Below are 22,983 nucleotides of genomic sequence, written 5' to 3' on the forward strand. Positions count from 1 at the left end.
CACCCCCACCCCACCTTACTAGTTCAAATCCTCCCAAGCAGTTCTTGCAAATTTCCCTGCTATACTACCCTTGAGGACGTCCTTTTTAAATTTTGGCCCAAATTTCTGTAATCTCCCTTCAGAATCTCAACCTTTTCCCTTCCTATATCGTTGGTTCCAATGTGGACAATGACCTCTTGCTGGGCCCTCTCCCCCGTGAAAACATTCTGTACCCTCTCTGAGACATCCTTGATCCTGGCACCAGGGAAACAACACTCCATTCTGCTTTTTTTCTGCTGGCCACAGAAACATTTGTCTGTACCACGAACTACAGAATCTCCTAACACAATTGATCTCTTGGAAGCTGACATGCCCCTCATTGCATTAGAGCCAGTCTCAATACCAGGAACTTGGCTGTTCGTGCTACGTTCCCCTGAGAATCCATCACCCCCTACATTTTCCAAACAGCATACCTGTTTGAAATGGGTATATTCACAAAAGACTCCTGCCCTAGGTGCCCACCTCTCTTACCCTTCCTGGAGTTAACCCATCTATGTGACTGTATCTGAGACTTTCCCCCCTTCCTATAACTGCCATCCATCACATACTGTTGCTGTTGCAAATTCCTCATCACTTCTATCTGTCTCTCCAACCGATCCACTCGATCTGATAAGATTCACATCCAACAGCATTTATGGCAGATATAATCCGCAGCAACCCTTAAACTCTCTTTAAACTCCCACATCTGACAAGAAGTACATCTCACTGGAAAGGCCATTTTTGCTCCTTCACAATCTCCAGACCCAGAAAATTACACTATCTTATTCTTCTACAAAACACTGCACCCGGTTAAATTAATTGCTATTGCTTATATTTTAAGTCTAGTCAAGAGCCTTATCTCCAAAAACATATAATCAAGAAAGAACCCACTGTACTCACTAATACACCTTTTCTCTTGGACAGATTTAAAACAACAATTAACTTATCTGATTTTGTGTTGTGAACCTTGCCCAAACCGGTTCCTCCAAAGTTAGTTGTGAAATTCACTGTTTGTTAATTTTCCCAGATGCACTCCGATGTCCAGTGACACATGAATTCAAAAACAGCAAAGCAGTAACTGTGCAGGATCTCTCTCTCTCTTTCTCCTGCACTGACCTCACCATGTGCTTCCTTTGTCTGTTCTCCTCCCTTTTAAAACTGCTGTTGTTTTGACTTTTGTTTCCAAAGTTCCAAAACAATGCAACAGCATATAAAACAGTAGTTCCCTCTTCCTTTTACTTTTGACTTATAATTATAATCTTGGATTTTTTTTGTGTCCAGCAATAACAGTTGCAAAATATCTGTTCAATACATCTGCCATTTCCTTATTTTAGTTTTTGATCTTTGTGTCTACACTTACGTGCCCTTTCAATCTTAGACTTCTCTTATTTTAATAGGAGTCATTAGATGGCTGACTGATTGTTTACTGACAGGTGGGTTGTAAAATCTTTAATTATTGTGACAATTTCAAGATTAGCGAGGTTTAATTACCAGCATGCCTCCAGCATGAGATGCAACAACTTCAGTAAGAAAAATGGAGATGCAGAGTATGGTTTTCACATGATGGGAGTTTGGGAAGTTTTAATATCCAACGAAAACTGGATATTCTTATTCACAAGTCACTGAAAGTTAGCATATAAAGTGCAGCAGAGATTTAGAAGATGAACAGTACATTGATCTTTGTGCAATTGGATTTGAGCACGGGTGTAAGGTTGTTACAATTCCATTGACCCTTGGGGAGACTGCATCTGGAGTATTGTGTACAGTTTCAGTCTCTTTATCTAAGGACAGATATATAATTGTCACAGACCAAGAGCATCAAACTGTTTCTCCAACCAATTTCTTGGACAATGGGATCATCCTATGAGGAACAAAATTGAGAAAACTGGACCTATATTTCAGAAGAAAATGAGGACAAGTGAGGACCTATATTTCCTAGAGTTTAGAAATAAGGGATAGCATTATTGCTATACTTAGGGAGGACATTCCTGGGAATACATCCCCAGGGAAGTTTTTTGGGTGGAACTGACAAATAATAAGGGGATGGTCACCTTATTGGGATTGTATTATAAACTGCCTCATAGACAGCAGGAAATTGAGAAACAAATTTGTAAGGCGATTTCAGTTATCTGCAGGGATAATAGGGTGATTACAGTAGGGGATTTTAACTTTTCAAATTTAGAATTGGACTGTCATAGTGTTAAGGGTTTAGATTAAATTCTCTACAGTATGGAAACAGGCCATTTGGCCCAACAAGTCCACACAGACCCTCTGAAGAGTAACCTATCCAGACCCATTTCCCTCTGACTAATGCACCTAACATTATGGGCAATTTAGAATGGCCAATTTGCCTGACCTGGACATCTTTGGATTGTGGGAAGAAACCCATACAGACACGGAGAGAATGTGCAAACTCCACACAGACAGTTGCCCATGTTTGGACTCGAACCCAGGTCCCTGGCGCTGCGAGGTAGCAGTGCTTAACCACTAAGCCATCGTGCTGCCCCTGGAGATGAATTTGTTAACAAATTTTCTGATTCAGTACGTGGTTATATGTACTAGAGAATGTGTAAAACTTGACCTACCCTTGGGAAATAGGCAGGGCAGGTGATTGAGGTGTCAGTGGGGGAGCACTTTGGGGCCAGTGACCATAATTCTATTAGTGTTAAAATACTGATGGAAAAGGATAGACCAGATCTAAAAGTTGAAATTCTAAATTGGAGGAAGGCTAATTTTGACGGTATTAGACAAGAATTTTCAAAAGCTGACTAGGGGTAAATGTTCGCAGGTAAAGAGAAGGCTGGAAAATGGGAAGCCTTCATAAATGAGATAACAAGAGCCCAGAGAGAGTATGTTCCTGTTAGGGTGAAAGGAAAGGCTGGTAGGTATAGGAAATGCTGGATGACGAAAGAAATTGAGGATTTGGTTAAGAAAAAGAAGAAAACATATTAGCGATTTTTGAGAAGATTTGTAGCTCAGGTTGATGATAAGTCTGTAAGTTAGCTCACTGAGCTTGAAGTATATATTAGGTAGAGACAGGAGGGATTGAGTGAATCCGTACAAGAGTATAAAGAGTATAAAGGAGTATACTTAAGAGGGAAATCAGGAGGGCAAGAAGGGGACATGAGATAACTTTGGCAAATCGAGTTAAGGAGAATCCAAAAGGATTGTATAAGTATGTTAAGGACAAGAGGGTTACCAGGGAGAGAATAGGGCTCTTCAAAGATCAGCAAGGCCACCTATGTGTGGAGCCACAGGAAAAGGGGGAGATATTAAACAAGTATTTTGCAACAGTGTTTACTGTGGAGAAGGACATGGAAAATATAGAATTTAGGGAAGTAGGTGGTGACATTTTGAAAAATGTCCATATTACAGAGAAGGAGGTGCTGGATGTCTTGAAATGTATAAAAGTAGATAAATCCCCAGGAGTTGATCAGGTGTATATTAGAACTCTGTGGGAAGCCAGGGAAGTGATTACTGGGCTCCTTACTGAGATATTTGTATCATCAATAGTCATAGGTGAGATGCCAGAAGACTGGAGGTTGGCTAATGTGGTGCCACTGTTTAAGAAAGGTAGTAAGGAAAAACCAGAGAACTATAGACTAGTGAGCCTGACATCGGTGATGGGTAAGTTGTTAGAGGGAATCCTGAGGGACAGGATTTGCATGTATTTGGAAAGGTAAGGACTGATTAGGGATAGTCAGCATGACTTTGTGCATGGGAAATCATGTCTCACGGACTTGATTGAGTTTTTTAAAGAAGTAACGAAGAAGATTGATGAGGGCAGAGCCATTGACATGATCTATATGGACTTCAGTATATGAACCTCTGTAAGGCGCTCAAAAAGTTTCATCATGGTAGACTGGTTAGCAAGGTTAGACCTCATGGAACACAGGGACAACTAGCCATTTGGATACAGAACTGGCTTGAAGGTGGTGGAGGGTTGCTCTTCAGACTGGAGGCTTGTGACCAGTGGTGTGCCACAAGGATCGGTGCTGGGTCCACTGCTTTTTGTTATTTATATAAATGATTTGCATGAGAACATAGGAGGTGTAGTTAGTAAGTTTGCAGATGACATCAAAATTGGAGGTATAGTGGACAGCAAAGAAGGTTACCTCAGAACATAATGGGATTTTGATCAGATGGGCCAATGGCTGTAGAGTGACAGAGGAGTTTAATTTAGGTAAATGTGAGGTGCTGCATTTTGGGAAAGCAAATCTTAGCAGGACTGATACACTTAATGGTAAGGTCCTGGGGAGTATTGCTGAACAAAGATATCTTGGATTGCAGGTTCATAGCTCCTTGAAAGTGGAGTCACAGGTAGCTAGGTTAGTGAAGGAGGCACTTGTTATGTTTTCCTTTATTGGACAGAACATTGAGTACAAGAGTTGGGAGGTCATGTTGTAGCTGTACAGGGTAATGGTTTGACTACTGTTGGAATATCGTGTGCAGTTATGGTCTCCCTTCTATAAGAAAGGTGTTGTGAATCCTGAAAGGGTTCAGAAAAGATTTACAAGGATGTCACCAGGGCTGAAGGATTTGAGCTGCAAAGAGAGGATGAATAGGCTGAGGCAGTTTTCCCTGAAGCATCGGAGGCTGAGGGGTGACCTTATAGAAGTTTATAAAATCATGAGGGGCATGGATAGGATAAATAGACAAGGTCTTTTCCCTGGTTTGGGGAGTCCAGAACTAGAGGACATCGGTTTAAGGTGAGAGGGGGAACCTAAGGTTAAAAGGAACCTAAGAGGCAACCTTTTCACACAGAGGGTGGTACATGTATGAAATGAGCTGCTGAGAGGAAGTGTGGAGGTTAGTACAATTACAACATTTGAAAAGCATCTGGATGGATACATGAATAAGAAGGATTTAGAGAGATATGGACCAAGTGCTGGCAAATGGGACTAGTTTAGGTTTGGATATCTGGTCGGTATGGATGAGTTGGACCGAAGGGTCTGTTTCTGTGCTGTACAACTCTATGGCTCTGACTGCAATATGCAAAATACTCATAAGGCTCAGTAGGACAGATGCAGAAAGCTTACTTCTTCTGTCTGGAACAGGGGACACCGTCTCAGAAAAAGGAATAGATTATTTGGCACTGAAGCAAGTGGTGACCCTTGGAAATTTAGAGGGCTATGGAGGCTCATTCATTGAATATGTTCAAGACAGAGATCAAAACATTTTTAGATAGTAGAGGCATTAAGAGACATGGGGATTATGTGGGAGAATGGCTCATGATCCAATTGAAGGGTACAGCAGGCTCTAAGAGCCTAATGGCACACTTCTGCTTCTATTTCCTTTGTTCCTGTGACATCAACATAAACGCTGCAACTGTTGCAGCAACATTGGATTTTCCCTCATTCCTACCTATAGATGGTGCAAATAATAATGAAAAAACAGGGGGCCTGCTTGGATAGAATCATAGAATCTTACAGAACAGAAGTGGCCCTTCAGCCTGTCGAGTCTATACCACCAAGAAAAACACTACCACCGATAGTAATCCCATTTCCCCATACTAGGCCCATAGCCTTGAATGTTATATCACTTTGAATGTTCATCCGAACATTTTTTAAAAATTGTGAAGTTACCCATCTCAACAATCTCCTTTCAGGCAGTCAATTCCAGATTTTACAAGTTAAGGGTGAAAAAAAAAGCTTTCCTCAAATCCCCTCTAAGCGTCCTTTCATTTTAAATGTTTTCTCCCTTGTTCTTAAACCTTTAACTAAGGAGAACAGCTTTCAATCCATCCTGTTTGTGCCTTCTCATAGCGTTATATACCTCAGTCAGGTTCCTCCCTCAAACTTCATTGCTGCAAAGAAAATTACCTGAGGTTATCCAGCCTGTCCCTGTGGCTGAAATGCTCCATCCCAGACCACTTTCTAGCGAATCTCTGCTGCACCCACTTCAGGGCAATCACATCCATGTTATAGTGCAGACTCCAGAACTACATGATACTCAGCTGTGGCCTAACTCAATTTTTTGTATCGCAGAATTAGTCCCTTTCCATGAGAAATACAACAATGCAGAATATCCAGTGCAACAACTCTAAATGTTGGTTCTATTGCTTGAATAACAAATGATTCTGTGCAACAGGAAGATCTATGTTTGATGATTTACTTTTACTTCATTCTCTTGATTTTGAATCTGATTGCTAATTGTCAACGATCCTGTTTATTTCTGCTTTGCAAAAAGAGTTCATCATCCACTTAAACCTTCCTATTAACCTTGTGTTCAAAATACAACAATTCCCATGTCTTCTTTTGAAACAAATTGATGTGTTGCAGAGTGTGGCACTTTCCATTCATTCACAGCAATGTAATGCAATTAGATTCCAAAGTAAAACTTGATCACTTATTGGTATTTTGGAAGTTGTGCAAACCTGTTTCGAGTCACTATGGACCTAGGTAAAACAAGAATTCAAGGTAAAGATACTCAGTTGCAAATGAGCCAATATCATTTGAAAAAAAAAGGAAACCTGGTTCATATTAGATGATTGGAAAAATGGCTAGACAGACACCAGCTACATTGAGAGGAGTCTTTAAATATAGAAGAATGTATAGATTTAAACATTGGCAAAGAATTTCCTGAAAATGAGTTCATTTAAAAGAGATTTGATCCCACTAGTGGCACCCACAAGTGCATTCCCTAGACCAGCTTATTTGCATTAATGCAGCCTTAAGAAAGGTAGTTCAGTCTGCAATATTCAGCATTAATCTCAAAAACAAACAGTTGAGGGGACAAATTTTTGTCTCCTTCATTTCACTTTTACATTTTTGTTTTGCATGTCTCAGTAATATTTGTAATTTTAATTATGATTGCTCGAGCAATCTATTTCTACTTATGTCCAACACCAGCACCTCCAAGATACTGTGCGGTAACTTGGAGGTGCTGGTGTTGGACTGGGGTGGACAAAATTAAAAATCACACAACACCAGGTTATAGTCCAACAGGTTTATTTGGAAGCACTAGCTTTTGGAGCACCGCTCAGATGATTGTGGAGGTTAAGATCATGTTCACAGAATTTATATCCAAAGGAGTCCAATGTCATGGAGATGTTATACAGTAAATAATCTTAGATTAAAACTTTCATCTTTTATAATGGGATATGCTGGTTTCTGTTCTTCGATATGTAATTACATTTAAATTCTTTTAAATTACATTCTCAAGTTAACTCAAGTTTTTAAACAATAGGTGTGAAGTCTGTCTGTGTCTCAATGCTAAGTCAGACTGACAAACCTTCTGTATGGTTTTACTGAGGTTTACATGGATTCATGCAGTTTTGAGCAAAATAAAATGTACATATACATGCACATGTAAGCTTATGGGGTGAATTTGCTTTTGCAAAATTACATTTTGTTTTGGGATTTGCAAGTTAAAGAACAGAAACCAGCATTTCTCATTATAAAAGAGGAAAGTTTTAATCTAAGATTGTTTACTGTCTCACATCTCCATGACACTGGACTCCTTTGGCTATACGTTCTGAGAGCATGATCTTAACCTCCACAACCACTTGATGAAGGAGCTGCGCTCCGAAAGCTAGTGCTTCCAAATAAACCTGTTGGACTATAACCTGGGTTTGTGTGATTTTTAACTATGTGCAGTGTGGGAGGACTCCATCAAGAAGAACACAAAGTTTGACTGGCTTTGCTCTCCAAACACTCTATATGAAAATAAGAACACAAGAAACGGATTCCGAGATATGAATATTACGAGTCTGCTCTGAATGTATCTCATGTTGTTTGAGGGGAGGTGATGAGACACCAAGTACCTACTCTCATTCTCTTCCATGTCTGTAGCCCAATGTTGTAAAAATTTCCAATGAGTTAAACAGAACATGTGATAATGGATAGACTTTTCTGCATTACACAGCTGCAAAGTAGCATACCATCTCAAAGAAACACTTCACACTGCATTCTAATAAAGGAAAGCTTAAACTCAGCTCTTGTACTGTGGCTACCAAGCTCTTCTCACTGTTCTTACTTACATGCACAATCATAAAATGGCAGTGGATCATGATTGGTTGTTAATTTTCACACTAAGATAGATTCATTTTTGTTAAGTAAAGGTATGAAGGGATATGGGCCAAAGGCAGGCATAAGGATTTAGGCTATAGATTAGCCATGACCTCATTGAATGATGGAATGGGCTGTAGGGGTGGAATGGCCTACTTCTGTTCCTAACATCTCTTTCATCATTTATACTGTCTCGTATCTCACACCTCCCTCAGCACTTTCAGGTAAATGGGACGAGTTTCATTTGGGAAATCTGGTTGACATGGATGAGTTGGATTAAAGTCATAGTGTCATAGAGTCATAGAGATACACAGCATGGAAACAGACCCTTCGGTCCAACCTGTCCATGCCATCCAGATATCCCAACCCAATCTAGTCCCACCTGCCAGCACCCAGCCCATATCCCTGCAAACCCTTCCTATTCATATACTCATCCAAATGCCTCTTAAATGCTGCAATTGTACCAGCCTCCACCACATCCTCTGGCAGCTCATTTCATACACATATCATCCTCTGTGTGAAAAAGTTGCCCCTTAGGCCTCTTTTATATCTTTCCCCTCTCACTCTAAACCTATGCCCTCTAGTTCTGGACTCCCCGATTCCAGGGAAAATACTTTGTCTATTTATTCTATCCATGCCCCTTGTAATTTTGTAAACCTCTATAAGGTCAACCCTCAGCCTCCGACGCTCCAGGGAAAACAGCCCCAGCTTGCTCAGCGTCTCCCTGTAGCTCAAATCATCCAACCCTGTCAAGATCCTTGTAAACCTTTTCTCAACCCTTTCAAGTTTCACAACATCTTCCAATAGGAAGGAGACCAGAAATGCATGCAATATTCCAACAGTGGCCTAACCAATGTCCTGGATTAGTGGTGCTGGAAGAGCACAGCAGTTCAAGCAGCATCCAAGGAGCAGCGAAATCGACGTTTCGGGTAAAAGCCAATGTCTAACCAATGTCCTGTACAGCTGCAACATGACCTCCCAACTCAATGACCAATAAAGAAAAGCATACCATACACCTTCTTCACTATCCTATCTACCTGTGACTCCATTTTCAAGGTGCTATGAACCTGCACTCCAAGGTCTCTTTGTTTAGCAACACTCCCTAAGACCTTACCATTAAGTGTATAAGTCCTGCTAAGATTTGCTTTCCCAAAATGCAGCACCTTGCATTTATCTGAATTAAAATCCATCTGTCACTTCTCAGCCCATTAGCCCATTTGGTCCAGATCCTTTTGTAATCTGAGGTAACCCTCTTCGCTGTCAACTACACCTGCAATTTTGGTGTCATCTGCAAACTTACTAACTGTACCTCTTATGCTCACATCCAAATCTGCCCTCATCAATCTTCTTTGTTACTTCTTCAAAAAACTCAATCAAGTTTGTGAGATATGATTTCCCACACACAAAGCTATGTTGATTATCTCTAATCAGTCCTTGCCTTTCCAAATACTTGTCCCTCAGGATTCCCTCCAGCAACTTGCCCACCACTGAGGTCAGTCTCACCGGTCTATAGTTCCCTGTCTTGTCTTTACCACCCTTCTTGAACAGTGGCACCGCATTAGCCAACCTCCAGTCTTCCGGCACCTCACCTGTGACTATCGATGATACAAATCTGTTGCCATGCTCAATGATTTTATGATTACATAACTACTGGCCTTACCTTCATTCATTTTATTTTCTGGAGGACAATTTTTCACACGATACCCATGTGATACCAGGCAGGTCACTGGACAGGATATACCAGGTTTTAGATTTTTCACTTCCTTTCAGGAGAGCTGCTATGGCTATTGGCGCGTAGTTTAGCTTGCTTTTGGGAGATAGCAACATTGGCAGGATTTAGCATCAGATGAGCACTCAGTACCGAGACTGTGCTCAAGTGCTTAACAGGGATAAACATTTCATTTTCTTTCTTTGTCACTTTAATCCTAACCTTATGCACTCTTAACTTTAATCCTCCATTCCTGCTGATCGAGCTCAGCTGGGGGAGGAGCCTGAAAGGGATTTGAGGAAGGCACAAGCAAAGGTATTTTAGTCCTTAAGAAAATACTGAACAAGCCAGATATTTGTCATAATAAAAAATGCTTCCTTATATATTTGCATTAGGATCCTATGTCGGTTGTATAACTTGAATGTAAAATTCAGGTATGTATAAGTGGAGTTTGTGCAAATGTCTTCTGTCAAAACCATTCCAGATCTCAAAAGCTCTATCCAGTGAACGTTAAAGGAACCCAATGGAATCTGCTCGACAAGATGTACAATATTGAGTGGAAAGGCCCGAGAGAGACAGGAGTGGTCCTCTTGAATCTGCTAAAATTAAGAAAAAAAGATTTGCTCCTGCTGTGCATGAGATTCTTTTAAGATTGCTTTGTCTCTGATCTGTGCAGTTCCATGCATAACTTAGGGTAAGAGTTTCACCCCTTCTTCACCAAAAAACTGAAATAGAATATCAGTTTTGTCCCACTTATCAAACAACACTTGTTGAGGTCTGAAATAAAATTTGGTTCTGGCCTTAGTCCAGCAATGGAGCAGTCCAACTTATTGGTCATTCTAACTTCACAGCCATTTTTGGTGCAAGTCGAATTTTGCCTGCTTCTGTCCTGAAATAATCCCTTTTCGTCAGTTTCCAGACTGTTAAAAATGGATGAAAGCATTTAAAATAAATAAGCATGTTCCAAAAGATACAAACAGTTGGAAATTTTTTTCTAGATTCAAGTTAATAATAATAAATAAAGTTCATCAAATGGATTCTTTGGCATCTGAGCCTAAACTCTTGTCTCTTGAAACAAGCTAAAATTTAACAACATGAAAAAATAATAAACAGAAAAAGCAATAATCTGAAAATTAATTGTAGCACTAAATTATACCCACTTAGGAAATAAATGAGACATTTTTATCCTGCTTTTATGGCTTCAGGACATCCAAAATACTTTGAAGCCAGTAAACTACTTGTGAACCACATATAGTCACTGTTATAAATTTGTATACAACATGATTTCAAAAGCAGCACTACAATTAAATGACCAGGAACTCTTCCAGTGTTGTTATGTGAGTGATAAGCACATGTCCTAAATAAAAGAAGACCTCCTATTCTGTAAATGAACCATGTAATATGATCTTTTATGTTCACTGAGCAGACAGACTGGACGCCTGCCTGTCTGTTCTAAAACAAAGTATACACTGGTACCAATGCCTGCTGAATGCTTACGGCTGCATTTCAATATTAACCTCATGCTACAGAGAATGCCATAGCAATGCCTAAAGATAGATGACCACAGTGGCACAAATCCTTATTATGTGAGGAGTAAGGCTGCCTACTAAATAATTTACAGAAATAGTAAGCTATCAGCCTGAGCTGATAATTTTGTAGAAAATGAGTTAAAATCCAACTATGGCAAATTAAGAATATGAAATCATTTTAACAAAATCTCGAAATTTGAATCTACTATCAGCAAGACTGACCATGAAGCTGTCAGATTATTCTAAAACCCAACTGGTTCTCTTATGTTATTTAGGAAAAGGAAGCTATTGCCCTCAGCCAGACTTTATCTGGCCAATGTATTCCTTCAGACCCATGCGAATATCAAAAGAGAGCAAAATATCTGCTACCCTTGCATGATAAACAAAGGAAAGAGCAGGTAGTAGACAGAAATCGGTTAAACAATGCATCAGATCTAAACTCTTGTCACAGACAGAAGTGTTCCCTTACAGTCAGAGAACACTTCAGCGGTCCAGGACATTCGACCTTGGACCTTTGGGTGACAGTTCTCCAAGGTGTACTTCGGGACAGGCAACAACACAAAGTGGCCGAGTAGAGGCTGATAGCTAAGTTTGGTACCCATGATGATGGCCTCAACCAGGACCTTGGGTTCATGTCACACTACAGGTGGCCCCATTGCACTACAGACACACACACACACCCTCTCATAGACTTATACCCTTTTACACTCAACTCACGCACATACACACACTCTCACAGGCACTCATAAACCATCCCCCCACTAACACACACTCACATGCACACATTTATAAGTTTGTGAGGTGAATTTATACTCGCAGAATTACATTTTATTTTGCTCAAAAACTGCAAGGATCCATGTAAGTTTCTGAAAATCTGTTTCTTAGGTTAGAATCAGCCTGAACATTGTGGCACAAACAAGTCTCACACAGGGCACCTCACACCTTAAATGCACTTAGAAGTGTATGTGTATCTGTAGGTGTGTGTGTGTGTGTGCGTGTGTGCGTGTGCGTTGGAGCATCTGTATGTCTGTGTCTGTCTCTGTGTATGTGTCTGTGTGAGTGTGTGTGACGTGACACCAATTGTTAAAATTCACTTGAGAATGTAACTTTAAAAAAAATCTGTGATTTACATATGAAAGTACTGAAATCAACATGGTCATTTTAAAAGATAAGAAACTGAAAAAAAACAATCCAGGTCTTTTTCAATATATAATTTCAGTTACATTCCACTGTAAATTGTTTGCTATAAATTGTGTTTTACAATTTTATACTTCACACCACCTGATGAAGGAGCATGATTTGAAGATGCCTGGGTGCTGGACTGGGGTGTACAAAGTTAAAAATCACACAACACCAGGTTATAATCTATCAGGTTTATTTGGAAGCACTAGCTTTCGGAGCACTGCTCCTTCATCAGGTGGTTGTGGAGGATGAGATTGTAAGACACAGAAGTTATAGCAAGAGTTTACAGTGTGATGTAACTGAAATTATATACTGAAAAAGACCTGGATTGTTTGTTAAGTCTCTCATCTTTAAGAATGAACATATTGGTTTCAGTACTTACATATGTAAATCACAGAACTTTTGTAAAAGTTACATTCTCAAGTGAACTTGAACAATTGGTGTCATGTCGGCTCAGATACTGCACTTAAAGTGGGAGCTGCCCTGTTTGAGACTGCCTGTGCCATAATGGTCAGACTGATTCTAATCTAAAAAATGGATTTACAGAATCTTACATGGAATCATGCAGTGTTTGAGCAAAATAAAATGTAATTCTGCAAATACAAATTCACCCCACAAATGTCTATGTATGTATATGCATGTGGGTCTGTGGAGGGGGGGGGGGGGGGGGGGGGGGTGGTGATGATGGTGCATGGGGTGGTTATGAATGTCTGTGAGGGAATGTGTGCATGTGTATATGTGTGAGTGTAAAAGGGTATAAGTCTCTGACAGGGTGCGTGTGTGAGTATGGGAGTGTATGTGTGAGAGTATGAGAGAGGGTTTGCGTGAGTGTATGGGTCTGTAGGAGTGAGTGTATGGGTCTGTAGGAGTGTGTGTGTGTGTGTGTGTATTGCAGTGGGGGTCACCTGTAGTGTGACATGTACCTAAGGTCCAGATTGAGGCCATCACCAAGAGGACTGAACTTGGCTATCAGCCTATGCTCATCTACCTTTCGTTGTTGCCAGTTCCGAAGTCCGTCTTCGAGGATGGTCACCCAAAGGTCCGAAGTCGAATGCTCCAGACCGCTGAAGTGTTCTCCGACTAGAACTGAACACTCCTGTCTGTTGATTGTTGTGCGGTGTCCATTCATCCGTTGCTGTAGCCTCTGCTCGATCTCACCAATGTACCAGGCCTCAGGGCATCCTTGTCTACAGCGTATGAGATAGACAACGTTGGCTGAGTCATATAAGTACCTGCCATGTACATGGTGGGAGGTGTCCCCATGCATAATGATGGTATCCGTGTCAACATTCTGACACATCTTGCAGCGTTTACTATGACAAGGTTGTATGGTGTTGTTCTGAAAGCTGGCAGTTTGCTACGAACAATGGTCTGTTTGAGGTTTGGTGATTGTTTAAGGGCGAGAAATGGAGGTGTGGGAAAGGTCTTGGTGAGGTGCTCATCCTCATTGATAATGTGTTACAGGCTGTGAAGAACATGGTGTAGTTATTTGACTCCTGGGAAGTTCTGGACAATGAAGGGTACCATTGTGGCACTGACAATCTCACAGGGCAGCTCACACCTTAAATGCATTATCTGGGCCAACATGGCACCAATTGTTCAAGTTCACTTGAACTTTTTAAAAAAAAATCTATGATTTACAACATGGTCATACAAAAAAGTGGGAGACTTAACAAACAATTCAGGTCTTTTTTCAAATATGATCTCAGTTACATCACACTGTAAACTTTTGCTATAACTTCTGTATCTTACGATCTTATCCACAAACATCTGATGAAGGAGCGGTGCTCCAAAAGCTAGTGCTTCCAAATAAACCTGATAGACTATAACCTGGTATTGCGTGATTTTTAACTTTGATGAAGGAGCAGCGCTCCGAAAGCTAGTGTTTCCAAATAAACCTGTTGGATTATATCCTGGTGTTGCGTGATTTTTAACCTTGTCACATACAGTTGTGAATGGTGCTGGATAATTGAACAGCTAACAGGAACTGTAGATTGACACAAATAGAGCAATCCTCGGTGATGGGGGAGCCCAGCACATTCGTTGTACTACTGGGGTATTTGGATCTATCTTCAGCCAGAAGTGGATGATCCACCTCAACCTCTTCCTGAGGTCCCCAGCTTCACAAATGCTAGCTTTCAATCAATTTCATTTGTTCCACACAATATCAAGAAATGGCTGGAACTTGCAAAAGCCATGGCCCTGGCAATATTTCAGCAATAGTACTAAAGACTTGTGCTCCAAGACTGGCTGCTACCCTACCCAGTGTAGTTATAACACTGGCATCTAGCCAACAATATGCAAAATGTCCCATGTATGCCTTGTGCAGAAAATGCAGAGTGAAATGAGGAAAAACCTTACCATTCAGCGAATAGTTAATTGATGTAACGCACTGCCCAGCAATTTGTTGGAGGCAGGTTCAATTGAAGCATTCAAGAGGGCATTGGATGATCATTTGGATAAAATATTGTGGAAGGGTTTGGGATATAAGCAGGAGATTGTCACTAGGTAATGACACCCATTTAACAAGCCGATGAGGACCTAATGGGCTAGACAACTCTCTTCTGTACTGTAACCCTTCTGAGATTCTGTGTGTTCAGCCTGCTGGTTACTGCCCTATTAGTCTTCCCTCCATAATCAGCAAAGTGATGGAAAGGGTAGTTAACGGTGCTTTCAAGAGACACTTGCTAAGGAATAACCTACCCACTAATGCTTAGGGCCACTTGGCTGCTGACCTCACTATAGCCTTAGTCCAACACAGACAAATGAGCTGAAGTCCAGAGATGAGGTGAGAATGACTGCCCTTGATTATAACAAGGCAACATTTCGCCAAGTGTAGCATCAAGCAGCCTAGCAAAACTGGAGTCAATATGATTCAGGGGAGACTTGCCACAAGTTGGAGTCATACCTGGCACAAAGGAAGATGTTGTGGTTATTTGTGGTCAGTCATCTCAACTCCAGGACATCTTTGTCGAGTACTGTCCCAGATTCACTCATCTCAATTTGATTAATCAATGACCATCCATCCATCTTGAGGTCAGATGTGGGGATAATTTGCTGATATTTTCAAAATGTTTCACACTATTTGTGATTTGTCAGATATTGAAGCAGCCCAGGTCTATATTCAACAAACCTGGACAATAAAAACAAAAATTACTGGAAAAGCTGAACAGATCTGGCAGATGAGGAAGGGTCACTCCAGCTGCAATGCTAATTCTGATTTCTCTCCACAGGTGCTGCCAAAATGGTTGAGCTTTTCTTGCAATATCTGTTTTTGTTTGTGATTTACAGCATCCACACTTGTTTTGATTTTTGTTTAGACCTGGATAATACCTACATTTCAGCTAAGATGTAGCAAGTATCATTTATGCAAAATAAAATGCATGGCAATGATCATCTCCAACATAAGAGAACATCTATAACTCTGTAATAATCACCCCTTGGAGTTCGACTGCATTACCATCACTGGATTCAACATCTTTTGAGGAGGTTATTATTGATTAGAAACCAAACTAGGTCAGTCATACTGCGGCCACAAGGGTGGATCAGAGACAAGGAATCCTGCAGCACCTAACTTACTTCCTTTCTCCACGATCTGTCCACTGTTTACAAGGCACAAGTCTATGATGGAATAATCTCTACTTGCCAGATGAATGCAAGTCCAACAACAATCAAAAGGCTTGACAACCTCTAGGACAAAACAGCGTGCTTGCTCAGTATCCCAACAACATTCACTCACTTCACCATGATGCACAGAGGCAGCAGTGTGTAACATATACAAGACACTTAGCAGTAACTCACCAAGGTTCCTTTGACCGTACTTTTCAAACCTACAACTTCTACTGCCCAGAATGACAATGACAGTAAATGAATCAGTGTAGAATCATCTGAAAGTTTCCCTCTGAGTCTCACACTATTTTGACTTGGAAATATATCACCATTCTTTTACTATCACTGAGTCAAAATCACAGAATTCACATCCTAACAGCATTGTGGGTGTCCCCATAGCAAAGACCTGCAGTGGATCAAAAAGGCAGCTCACCACGACTTTCTCCAAGGTAATGAGAGGTGGCCTAGCTAGAGATGCAAACACATTTTATAAATGTAGAGATCTGAAGAAGAATCATACTGGACTCAAAACATTAACTCTGTTTCTCTTTCCACAGATGCTGCCAGACCTGTTAATTTCAGCACTTTCTGATTTTATTTCATGTAAATATGATTGGTTCTTAAATGTTTACTGAATTAGCCCAATTAAGCAACCAATATATTTCAGCTTCATCAGCCAAAATAACATCCCTGAAATTAAAACAGAATTAAACCGATAGTAGGTTAAGCCTAACTCCATAATCTGAGGCGATAATCTAGAGGCGGAATTTACCTGGTATTTCAATCACATGAGAAATGGTGAGAATGTTGGGAGAATACAGTGAGAATGGCAAATGAGATTTTCAATAATGATAAAAAAAGGCATTAAGGTTTCCATGGTGAGATGGGAAACATACTATTAAGCAGTGAGGGTCCTATTTGCATGTATTGACATTTTGTTATTACCTAATCTTGCCTCATTTACATGTAGGTTACTCTTCTCTCAGATACTGGTGAAAAACTACTTTCTGCCAGTTCCCCACTTGGAAGTCAGAGAGGGGAGCTGCGACTCACGGGTGTCTACTTCAGACATTCATGCTGGCTAGCACTTCCCAGTATCTCAGGGCACACTTCATGGATAATGACTGTGTGTACTTTCAGTCCTTGAAAGTTGGCATAGTCCACACACCATCATGGCACATCTCAGACTAACTTATAATGCAGTTCAATACTTCAATGCTGCATTTTGAAATCCATCAACATCTTAAGCTTCAGTGGTATCATCAGGCCTCTTAGTGTGCAGGTATAAATGCACATCAGTGCATCAGACCAGGGTGCATCTCAGGGCTCTCAGTTTGCTGTCTTGCTTTTCATTCACCTTGCGCCTACTTGGACTGATAAATAGTTCTGCCTTGTCTCATAGTGCATTGCAGTTTCATTCAGAACTATAGGCTCACAATGATTCTAACTTGCTGCAACTTATGGTGCAGACAGAAAGCCAGGCAGTTTATCTGCACTGAACTGTCAAGGGGCAGATATGTTGTTTTGTGGAACTGTGCTACATCGATGCCACAGCTCCAGCATGTGTCAGCAACTTACTCCGCAAACGCACAACATGTGCTTTGACTGAATGGCCATGTCTGAAAGTCTAAAAGGAATAGTTCTTCATTCAATCAACAGGGACTATGGTTGGTCCAGGGGTACTGCCACAGTCAGTCGGACATTTAGTGCAATCATGGTCCCAGGAACCATATCGTTCCAGTGCAGAGGTTGGGCAATGGTCAGACCTGCAGGTCCAATCTGACCATTGTGGCATTTAATGGTCATTTGGGAATTACAAGCAAATAAGTCAAGGGTTCGACCCATCATCAATGGGATGTCTTTCCAAGATTCTCAGGGAGGTGGGTCACAGTCATTCTGATTGTTTGGAAATGAAACATTATGGGGCTTCATCAGGAGGCAATGCTGTAATTGAGATAATTGGGCAAGTCAATAATGGGGATTAGAGCCAGCATGCTGAGATTCAGAGAAGACAATCAATGTGAAGGGGACAACTCCAGATATAAAGTTTGGAGCTGATATACTATGGAATAAATCAGAAAGATTGGGTCATCAGCAGTCATTACCACCTGGTTTTGATGGGATAGTGAGGGTGACCATGGATCATGATGCTAACACCTGGGCTCAGTGGGTTAATTGGGAATATAAATAGCCTAATACAAGTTATTTTTTATTATGTTGGCAGGAGTGGCATCAACCTCTGGGCAATGTGAGATAATTCGAGAGATAACTGTGTTAATCAAGCACTCACAGATTCCAGATTAAAGACATATGCAATCATAAAATGCTGCTCATATTCCTCATGCATTGACTAATTATGTAGATTACAACATCTGGCCACAAGCAATCCTGATCACTTCATTGACAATTACAATTAATCTTAGTGCCCTCTGTGAAGCAGAAAGGATCACAGATGACCTTTAAATTGGGTGGCAATACTTAAACATTCCATGGTCACAGATTCCATAATGATGTAGAATGGTTTTCCACTCATATTGGACAATATGTTAGAATATATTTGCATGTGCCATTTTGCCTTTTTTTGGGCAGTATGGTGGACTGAGATTAAAGTTTTAATCCTAGTGTATTTACAATGTGCTGTGTCTGCACAACATGTCTTACACTGCACCCATTTAGAAAAAGTTTAATATGTTTAATCCATGTTAGAGGTAGCTCATCTCCTATTGTTGAGAACTATGCTAAATTGCTATTTCTAAGTGTGATGACTACTGACTCTTGGTTAATAAGGAGCTGTTTCATTTCTGATGTTTCATCTCCCATCGCGTCATTTGAACTATCCCCAGTAGATTGAGCCACAGCAGATGTTACCATTGCTGTGGCTGCTATCCACCAAGGGTACAAAGAATTTGAGGAGACATGAAAATGTCAGCAACCCATGGCTGGCAGCAACCTCTGGTGGTTACTGAACAGCCTCAATATAAAGCCAGTTTTTTATTCACTTGTGGGGCATGAGCCTGGCTGGATTGTCAGCATTTATTGGCCATCCCTAATTGCCCTTGTGAATGTAGTGGTGAGCTGTGTCCATGCACTGCTGCAGTCCATGTGTAGTAGGTTGACCCATGATGCCCATGGAGAGGGAATTCCACAATTTTAAACCAGTAACAGTGAAGAAATGGTGATATCTTTTCACGTCAGGATGGTGAGTGTCTTGGAGGGGAACTTGAAGGTGGTGGCGTTCCCATGTATCTGCTGTTCTTGTCCATCTAGATGGAAGTGGCAGTAGGTTTGGAAGGTGCTGTCTAAGGACCTTTGATTAATTTCTGCAATACATGTAGATTATAAACGCTGTTGCCACTGAGCATCAGTGATGGGAGGGAATGGATGTAATACCAATCACTTAGGCTGCTTTATACTGGATGGTGTTAAGCTTCTTGAGTATTAATGAATCTGCATCCATCCAGGTGAGTGGGGAATATTTCATCACACTTCTGACATGTGTCATGTAGATGATGGATGGGCTTTGAGCAGTCAGGAAGTGAGTTACCCAGAACAGTATTCATAGCCTCTGACTTGTTCTTGTTGCCACAGTATTTGTATGGTGAATCCATTTGATTTTCAGGTCAAAGGTAATCTCAAGTATGTTAATTTTGGGGCATTCAGTGATGCTAACACCATTTGAATATCAAGAGGTGGTAGTTAGATTGTATCTTATATGAGATAGTCATTATCTGACATTGGTGTAGCATGAATGTTGGTTGCCGCCTGTCAGCTCAAGCCTCTATTGTCCAGATTTTGTTGCATTTGAGCATGGACTGCGTCAGTATCTTAAGAGTCACAAATGATGCTAGACATCGTGCAATCATTGGCAACCATCTCCACTTCTGACCTTATGATAGAAAGAAGGTCATTATTGCAGCTGAAGATGTTTGAGGCTAGGACAATACCCTGAGGTGACTGACCTCCAACAACAGCCATTTTCCTATGTGCCAGTATGACTCCAACCAGCAGAGAGTTTGCTCCTGGATGCCCATTGATTCCAGTTTTGCGAAGGCTTTTTGATGCTAAATTCTGTTGAACATGGTCTTGATGTCGAGGGCTGTCACTCTCACCACTGGAGTACCACTCTTCTCTCCATTTTTGAACCAAGTTTGTAATGAGGTCAGGAGCTGAGTGGCCCTGGCAGAACCCAAACTTGATGTTGTGAGCAGATTATTGCTGAGCTGATGCTGCTTGATAGCACTGTTGAAGATATCTCCCTTCACTTTTCTGATTAAAAGTAAGCAGAGTCAGTAATTGGCTAGGTTAGGACATAGTTGGACAATTTTCCACATTGTCAGGTAGATGCCAATGTTGTAACTGTACTGGAAGAACTTGGCTATGGCAGCATCAAGTTCTGGAGCACAAGTCTTCAGTACTATTGCTGGAATGTTGCCAGGGCCCGTAGTCTTTGCTGTATACAGTGCCTCTAACTGTTCCTTGATATTATGTGGAGTGAATTAAATTGGCTGAAGACTGGCATCTGTTATGTTGAGCACTAGTGGTGGAGGCTGAGATGGATCAGTACTTGGCACTTCTGGCTAAGATTGCTGTAAATGATTCAGCTTTATCTTTTGCTTTGACATCCTGGGCTCTTCCATCATTGATGATGGGAATACTTATGGAGCCTCCTCCTCCAGTGACTTGTTTAATTGCCCAACCACCACTCACAACCAGATGTGGCAAGACAGCAGAGCTTAGATCGGATCCATTGGTTATAGGATTGCTTAGCTCTGCAAATCACTTGTTGCTTATGCCTTTTGTTATACAAGTAGTCCTATTTGGTGGCTTCTTCAGGTTGAAGCCTTTTTGAGATATGTCTGGTGCAGCTCCTGGCATATCCTCCTGTACTTTCCATTGAACCAAGGTAGATTGCCAGCTTGATTGTAATGGTTGAGTGGGGGAATATGCTGGGCCTAGAAATTGTATTTAGTATGAGAGTACAATTCAACTGCTGTTGATGGCCCACATCACTTCATGGATCCCGAGTCTTGAATTGCTCGATCTATTCAAAGTCTGTCCCATTTAACACAGTAAGATGGAGGATATTCTCAGTGCAAAGGCAGGATTTCATCTCTATGAGGACTATGCAGTGGTCACTCTTACTGATACTGTCATGGACAGATGCATCTGCAGCCAGCAGATTGGTAAGCATGAGGCCACATTTGTTTCTCCCTCTTATCAGTTCCATCACCTCTTGCCACAGCCCCAGTGAAACTATATCCTTTAGGATGTGACCAGCTTGATCAGTAGTCCTGCTGCCAAGTCACTTTTGATGATGGACATTGAAGTCTCTCCCACTCTGAATATGTTTTCTGCCCTTGCCATCGTCCCTGCTTCCTCCGAATGTTGCTCAACATGGAGTACCGATTCATCACCTAACGGAGGGTAGTACATGGAAATATTGAGTATGTGCCATAGGTCAAATTTGTTACCAAAATGTAACCCTTCTAATGCTTAAGTCATCAGTGATCATTGCAATCACATCTTTGAAGTCTGTTCCAGATGCCCTGGAAACAGCTATGATACCTACATGCTTTAACATTCATGTTTCACCTTTATTCCAAGGGCTGGATGCCTTCCAAGCATCATTGCTGGGAGAATGGGTCTACCCTTTTTCACACATAGCTGGCAATTCTATTATGCAACTCAACAGATTGGGCGGTAAGCCATCTGGTTCTGATGCCTGAGTTGATCTGGGGCTGGGTGATGATGTGTTCCTAGTAATACATTTCAGACAATATACCATATAATCTTTGCATGTTGTGCTCTGCATAACTAACAATTTATCTACTCCACTGTGATGGACTTTCAAGAGTTGAAGGCAACAGTAGTCAGCAGAGGATGAAGACATTGCTCAGGAGGAGCATCACCTTCATGTTTGAGTACAACAAGCTTGACAGGATGATTTTGATGAAAACAGAATATTGTAGATGCTGGAAATCTGAAAAAGAATAAACACTAATTGCTGTGGAGAACCTCAGCAGATCTGCAGCAGTCAAAGAGTGTGATGCTAGAAAAGCACAGCCAGTCAGGCAGTACCCAAGGAGCAGGAGCGTCGACATTTCAAGCATAGGCCCTTCATCAAGAATGATGAAGAATCAAGAAACATCAATTCTCCTGCTCCTCGGATGCTGCCTGACCTACTCTGCTTTTCCAGCAGCACACTCTTCGAATCTGATCTCCAGTATTTGCAGTCCTCACTTTCTCCTAGATCTGGCAGCATCCACAAGGAGAAAGCAGAATTAATGTTTCAAGTCTGTTAACACGGCGGTTCAGTGGCTAGCACTGCTGCCATACAGTGCCAGGGATCTGGGTTTGATTCCCACCTTGGGTGGAGTTTGCATATTCTCCCCGTGTCTGCCTGTATTTGCTCCGGTTTCCTCCGACAGTCCAAAGATGTGCTGGTCAGGTGAATTGGCCATGCTAAATTGCCCATAGTGTTAGATGCATTAGTGAGGGGAAAATATAGGGTAGGGGAATTGGTTTGGGTGGGTTACTCTTCGGACGGTCAAGTGTGGACTTGTTGGGCTGAAGGGCCTGCTTCCATACCGTAGGAAATCTAATCTCAACCTAAACTAAAGATTTTCTGTACTCGACATTACTTGTTCTCTCCCCACAGATGCTGCTAGATCTGCTGAGTTGCTCCACCAATTTCTGCCTTTCTTTCAGGACGTAATTGATTTTAATAGATCCAGATGGTTCCATTAGATCAGAGCTGGGAGAAAACACCATTCATTAATCAAGTGCCAGTACATTTACAAATATTACCTCCTTGATATTTTTCTTCACTCTCCCACTACACTTAGGTGCAGTTCCAGTATCCACTGGGGTTTAGGAGCCCAGACTCACTGCTAATTTCTTGTCCAAATGCAGATACACCTTCCTCTGT

The sequence above is a fragment of the Chiloscyllium punctatum genome, chromosome 20 (genome assembly GCF_047496795.1).
Source record: "Chiloscyllium punctatum isolate Juve2018m chromosome 20, sChiPun1.3, whole genome shotgun sequence".
Classification (NCBI taxonomy): domain Eukaryota; kingdom Metazoa; phylum Chordata; class Chondrichthyes; order Orectolobiformes; family Hemiscylliidae; genus Chiloscyllium; species Chiloscyllium punctatum.